Genomic DNA, 7,307 nt, shown 5'->3' with positions numbered 1-7,307 from the left:
GTATTGGGACAAGTACCCAACCATTCAACACTCCACACTGCATTCATACCGGTTTCGGGCAGGGCTGTCTCAGTCATTGTGTCAAACACCAGATACTAGAGATTCACAACACAGAATGCGTATTCGTCACACGCTCCATTCACCCAGGTCCCACCCACAGGGCGTACCCACAAGATATAGTTGTTGGGAAGGCTCCAGCCAGTCTTGTCGGCACTTCACACACTACCATATATGGAACTTCCACCTAACAGCCAGACAGGGGGAAGGGACAGAGTCAGGGCTTCCCGGGACTTCCGGAAGATCAAGGTAACAGGCGATGGAAGGCAAGAGGCCACAGGGGGCATCTTGTCTCCATCAGGAATCTACCGGTTCTAATGACAGGGCCTGGGCATCCCAAAATAGAGGACGCTCAGGGCACCAGTCAAGTCAGCACGGAGCTGCCACCAGCCCATACCTTGCTCTGTGGGCCATACACAGGTGCCCAAAAACATAGACTAGGGGCACAGGTTTGTACCCCCACCCATGGGTTCCATAAGGGTATCCCATGGGCCTGTACGCCAAACCAAAAGAGAGAGCTGCACCGCCAGGAGTCCCACATGGACTCCTGCATGGAAAACACGAAGCCACTTCAGAGGTTTATGATCTGTTTGGAACTTGAAGGTAGACTCTGTAAGGTAGGGCCTAAAACGCCTAAGGCTCCAAACTATACTGAAACACTCCTTTTCAACAGTAGCCCACCTAAGTTCTCTACCCTTGAGTTGTCTACTGATGAATATGATTGGATGTTCCCCCCATTTGACATCTAACTGGAACAAGACAGCTCCAATTCCGTTGTTGCAGGCATCAGTTTGAACGATACAGGGCTTGCTGTAATCAGGTGCACACAACACAGGTGCCCTACACAGACTTTCTTTCAAGCCATCAAAGGCCCTCTGACAGTCTTCAGTCCAATTAACCTTCCTAGGCAGTTTGGGTGAATTCAGAGCTGTCAGTGGTGCAGCTATGGTTCCATAGTCTGCCATGAAAATGCGATAATACCCAGTGAGGCCCAAAAAGGGTTTAAGTAGTGGGAGTCTCCCAGTCCTGTACATCCCATACTTTACTGGGGAGAGGTTGGATTTGACCCCCTCCTACCTCATGACCAAGACATGTGACTTTCCCCTGAGCTATCTAGCACTTGGTGGCCTTGATAGTGAGGTTAGCCCTTTTCAAGGCCTGCAACACCTTATCCAGATGTGTCAAATGCTCTTCCCAGGTGGAACTGTAGACGGCAATGTCATCTAAGTAGGCCACACAACAGGCCACCAGCTCACTGAGTGCATGATTGACCAATCTCTGGAAGGTGGCAGGGGCATTCTTCAACCCAAAAGGCAAGACCCTAAACTGGTAGGTGTTGAGAACGCTGTCTTTTCCTTGGCATGATCCGTCAGATCTATTTGCCAATAGCCTGAGGAAAGGTCAAAGGTGCTCACAAATTCGGCAGCACCTGTGGTGGCCACGAGCTCATCAGCCCTGGGCAATGGGTGCGCGTCAGTTTTGGTGACGGCATTGACTCCTCGGTAGTCCACACAGAACCTCCAATCCTTGGTACCTGCCTGGGAACTTGCCTTAGGGACAAGGACCACGGGACTGGACCATGGACTGGTTGAGAGTTCAAAAACACCCAGATCCAACATCTTGGCGACCTCAGCCTGGATGTGGTTCTTAACGGTATCTGAAATACGGTAGCACCTGCTTTTGACAGGCACACTGTCACCAGTGTTAATTTCCTGCTTACACCACGGTGTAAGGCCTGGTGTCAGTGAAAACAGAGAGGCGTACTGCCGGAGCAAAGCCCCGAAGGCCTTCTTCTGCTCTGTCGTCAGTTTGGGAGAGAGATGTACTCCCTCCACTGAGCCATCCTGAGGGTTGCTATGCAGCAAATCAAGAAGGGGCTCACTCTCATCCTCTACTTGCTCTGAAGCTAGCAAGAGACATGAGACTTCTGCTCACCTGTGGAAAGGCTTGAGCCTCTTAACATGGAACACCTGAGGGGCTACCCCAGGGGCTCCCATGTCAACCAGATAATTGACTTCGCCCATCTTGGAGGTGATCCTGTAGGGTCCAGTCCACTAGTCTGCCAAAGCTGTAGACTTGGTAGGCTCCATCACGAGGACCTCCTGTCCCGCAGTCCAGTCCACTTGCAATGCTTTAAGGTCAAATATATAGAAAAAATGCCACAAAAACAACTACCCGCCTACACACGTGCTAGGTGTGTCTAGTTGCAAAAAGTTCTACCTTTCATGTCGGTTAATTGATAGCGACAGAAACAATAGAGATACACATCTTTTCATTTGTAAATACAAAACACTCAATAGGATTTATATTAAAAAAAGACAAAAAATGCATTTTGTTTATACAAAACATCACATAAAAAACATATAGTGAAAGTCAATATTTTCAACCAAAAACAATTTCTTTGAGCTTAACACATTCATCGTATAATGGTGATGTTGTGGGGTTAGTAAAGGTGTGAGGTGAACATTTTGTTGTTTCATGAAACCTCAAGTTACAATAAACTTGTCCTTGACTCTGTCTGTCAACACAGAGAAATGTATTTATTAGGAATATTAATTAAACAAGAGAAAACACTCTGTAGCCAGTTTTAAAGATGCTATAAGATGTGTGTTGGACCTGTCTTCAGGACTTTGTATAAAAATACCCGGAATTGGATGTCAAAGGTAGTTCATTGGTTGATGCCCTTCGCAAATGGCAATCTAAAAACTAAAGCGAAAAAGCTGTGTTGGTAACATGATAAAAGAACCCAATCAGAGTGTGGTGTCTCTATTAGTGTGCACATGCAACAGGTTCCACTAACCTTTCAATTGCTTGGTGGACGTGTGTGGCCTCAAGTTAGATGTGAATATGGATGAAATTCAGTTGTCCGGACTGTGAATCTTCACAATAGTTAGAGCTGGAAAAGAATGAACTTTAAAGGTTTGTATTTCCAATTTTTTGACTTTGTTCATTAAATACAAAAATGTAGTAATTAATCTATGACTTCTCTGTTTACCATATGGAAGCCAGTGGCAACCACCCCCCAAACTTGGTGACTCCAAAGTTGGGGATCCCAATTTTCAATTTAAGTCAGAATATCTTGACTCCAATTGAAATTAACCTTTTAAGTAAAGGCTTGTCGTTTGTGCCAACCAACAGCGCTGATTTGTTCAAAACAGAAATTGAGATGCGCAACTTCTTTTGCATTGTAAGACTTAAATACTTTTTTCGTGACAAAGATCCCACAGTCCATAAGACCTCTAGTGCCACAGGCCTCAAACCACCATCCTCTTTTATACCATTGACATTGATGATTTCACCTGAAATCGTGTTTTGAGAATAAAGTACTTCGAGAGATGAGAACACTCATCAAAAAATCAGCTCTCGTCGATTTAGAGAACAACGATTTATTTGTTATTAAACCTGCAGATAAAGGCAGAGGTGTAGTTTTATGGGACACTCAACAATACAAAAATGAAGTCCACAAACACTTGGAAAACAAAAGGTTTTACAGACAGCCCCCGGGAAATCCCACCAATACCATACAGGACGAAATCAGCAGTCTCTTGTCCCATGCATTACATGAAAGGCTGGATAGATGAGGATGAAAAAGCTTTCCTCACAACAAGCCAGCCCACTATTCCAGCTGTATACTGTCTGCCAAAAATACATAAAGACGCCAGTAAACCTCCAGGGCGCCCCATTATAGCTACTATTGGTTCGTTACTCGAACCACTGTCAATTTATACAGACTCATTCCTTAGACCTTTTGTATTTAAAAGGAGGTTGTATGTCCAGGACACTACGAGTATGATAAAAATTATCAACAATAATGTCAGTGATCCAAATGATATTTTGGTCACATTGGATGTAGAATCGCTATACACCAGCATTCCCCAAATGCAATGCATTCAAGTTATTCATTCTTATCTTGAAACCAGAGAAGACCTAACTGTCCCTTCTGAGTTCATCTGTGAATGCATCAGAATAGCATTGGTCAACAACTTTTTCATGGTGGAAGACACATTTTACCAACAGCTGCACAGAACTAGCATGGGTGCGACCTTTGCTCCCGATTTAGCGAATTTACTCATGGACAAGTTAGAATTAAAATCTATGTACCATGAAAATAATCCCTTCAAATCAAAAATCAAAGCTTGGCATCGTTATATAGACGATGTGTTTCTTTTATGGCATGGAAGTGCAACAACTTTGACAGAATTCCTTATGTGGTTAAATCTACAAGATCCATGCATAAAGTTCACTATGAATATAGACCATCAAAAAATAGCTTATTTAGATTTAGAGATTCATAAAACACCTCAAGGCACATTAAGCACTACTCTATATAAGAAGCCAACAGACACAAATACACTGCTGTCATTCAAAAGTTTCCACCCGCAATCATTGCGTGAAAATCTTCCGTTTGGTCAATTTTTGCGCATCAGGCGTAATTGTTCAACAAAGGACGACTTTGATTTTCACAGCAACAATTTGTCACAAAGATTAAAAGAACGGGGATACCCACCATATATCATTTGACGATTATTGAAAAGGGCACGCAATACCAATAGAGACCAATGTTTGGAAAAACGATGCAGAGTACAAGAGGACAAAATCACATGTGTCTCCCCTTTTTCCCTGATTAGCAACAACCTCCTCCGTTGTATTTTGAAGAACTGGCCCTTGATCCAAACTGAAGATTTTTCTTTGCAAAAACCACGCTTTGCGTTTAAGCGTATGCCCAATTTACGTGACAAATTGGTACACACCTACGAAGTGTCAAAAACATCTCCTGCTCCGCAACAAACAACACTTTGGCATCTGCCACCAGTGAGTGGTCATTTTAAATGCGGAAACTGTTCAGTGTGCCGTTTGACAAAGAATGTGAAAACTGTCAACCTAAAAGGCTTCATTTGGCACTTAAAAGGCTTCACTAATTGTAATACACCATGGGCAATTTACTCCATTATATGCCCATGCAGGCTAATATATATTGGCAAGACAAAGAGACCCATAAAGCAGAGAATTTGTGAGCACCGTTCATATGTCAAGAACATAGTGCCTGACAAACCACTAGTGGCCCACTTCACAAAAGCGAAACACACTGCTGAAGACATTGAATGGTTCATCATTCAAACAGTGCCAGCTCATCCACGAGGAGGGGATCGAGATCGTAAATTGAGACAGCTTGAGCAGAAATGGATCTATAATCTGAACACTGTTCAAGCTAGGCTTAACATTGGAATTGAATGGAGCCTGTTTTTGCATAAGTAAGTCACTAACAACCTTCTATATGCCATCAAACTTTAGTTCCTTGCTGCTCTAATTCATCTTAAGTACAGGAGGGATATATACAAAATATGCAGGTTTAAAAACATGAAAATTTGGTCATTATATGCCAAGCACTAAAAACGCACACTTGACACTGGTTTGAAAGCCACTGCTTCCTTAATGATTGCACCTGTTATATTTAAATTCTGCAACACGATCGCAAACAGGTTATTCAATTTTTCATCTGAGCAAAAATGCGCTTGCATATTGCTAGGCATTTTTTTATCATGCAGGCTCAATTATCCCTCCAATAAACATGCCCATACATTGGCAAATTATAATAAATTATAGACGGCAATAAGGTTTCTCTCTTTTCTGTGACTTGAACAAGCTATCCCTGTTGGCCGTGTCCGCTCATTTCAACATGGCAGACACATTGAGTCAGGCCGTCACTGCAGCAGGTCTTTCTGCACGCTAGGCTCTTCTTGTTCGGTCGCACCCGCCATTTTTTATTTCAAGGTGGCGGACGCATTTAATCAGATCGTTTGCACAGCGTGGGTTCAGTTTTTCCATACGCAAGTATGAGAACATCCGGCAGCCACAGGGTGAGATCCTTGCGAAGCAACAACAGCGCTCGAGCGTGAGAGTGATTACCAACAACATTTCACGAAGGTATTTACATTAGACACCGCGCTCGTGTAATTATCTCAGACAGCTATTGTCTGATAATTACTGGCCGTTACATCTCAGCATTTATATTGACAGGTTGGGCGAGCACCACATCCTGATACCATTGGACAGGACACACGCAAATATGCTTGCGGTTTGCTTAAGCTAATAAAAGCACACTTTGCTTTTCCTGAAAGGTATCTATTTATTTAAAAACAGCATGGACCAAATGTTCCTCATACAATTGTTAGATTCAGTCTAGAACAACAGATATGTCACTTGAGGTAACATACATTTCGGTTATAACTAAGATGTTCCCTTTGTCTTTTGTTTTTTAAATAAGTAAACAAAGAACCCTTCCCACCCCCCTTGGGGGCTTCCATATGACAAACAGAGAAGTCATAGATGAATTACTACATTTTTGTATTTTATGAACAAAGTAAAAAAATTGGAAATACAAACCTTTAAAGTTCATTCTTTTCCAGTTCTAACTATTGTGAAGATTCATAGTCCGGACAACTGAATTTCGTCCATATTCACATCTAACTAGAGGCCACCACGTCCATCAAGCAATTGAAAGGTTAGTGGAACCTGTTGCATGTGCACACTAATAGAGACACCACACTCTGATTGGGTTATTTTATCATGTTACCAACACTGCTTTTTCATTTTGGTTTTTAGATTGCCATTTGTGAAGGGCATCAACCAATGAACTACCTTTGACATCCAATTCCGGGTATTTTTATACAAAGTCCTGAAGACGGGTCCAGCACACATCCTATAGCATCTTTAAAACTGGCTACAAAGTGTTTTCTCTCGTTTAATTAATATTGCTAGGACCTAGAAACAGATTTCTTGGTGTCGACAGACAGAGTCAAGGACAGGTTAATTGTAACTTGAGGTTTCATGAAACAACAAGATCTTCACCTCACACCTTTACTAACCCCACAACATCACCATTATACGATGATTGTGTTAAGCTCAAAGAAATAGTTTTTGGTTGAAAATATTGACTTTCACTATATGTTTTGCATGTGATGTTATGTATATACAAAATGCATTTTTTGTCTTTATTAATACAAATCTTATTGAGTGTTTTGAATTCACAAATTAAACGATGTATATCTCTATTGTTTCTGTCGCTATCATTTAACCGACATGAAAGGTAGCACTTTTTGCAACTAGACACACCTAGCACGTGTGTAGGCGGGTAGCTGTTTCTGTGGCATTTTTCTATATATATGTTCGCAGTAGTCCTCTGCCACACAGCCCCCTAAAAAAGAGGACTTCATAGCTCTAATTGCTTGGTTTCATGCTTTAAGGTCATG

At 42.2% G+C, this 7,307-nt stretch overlaps 1 long non-coding RNA gene across 1 annotated transcript; it reads left to right on the top strand.

The window, feature by feature from the left end:
- The first annotated feature begins 5,874 nt into the window (after positions 1–5,874).
- On the top strand, positions 5,875–7,005 carry LOC138481685 (uncharacterized). The gene is made up of 4 exons (XR_011274332.1): positions 5,875–5,982; positions 6,076–6,176; positions 6,465–6,559; positions 6,661–7,005. It is a non-coding gene; the product is annotated as an uncharacterized lncRNA (long non-coding RNA).
- Positions 7,006–7,307: the final 302 nt, after the last annotated feature.

The sequence above is a fragment of the Ambystoma mexicanum genome, chromosome 5p (genome assembly GCF_040938575.1).
Source record: "Ambystoma mexicanum isolate Mex_15411 chromosome 5p, UKY_AmexF1_1, whole genome shotgun sequence".
Lineage (NCBI taxonomy): Eukaryota > Metazoa > Chordata > Amphibia > Caudata > Ambystomatidae > Ambystoma > Ambystoma mexicanum.
Note: the sequence above shows the minus strand (reverse complement) of the source record. Positions and strands in the feature narration are given on the sequence as shown.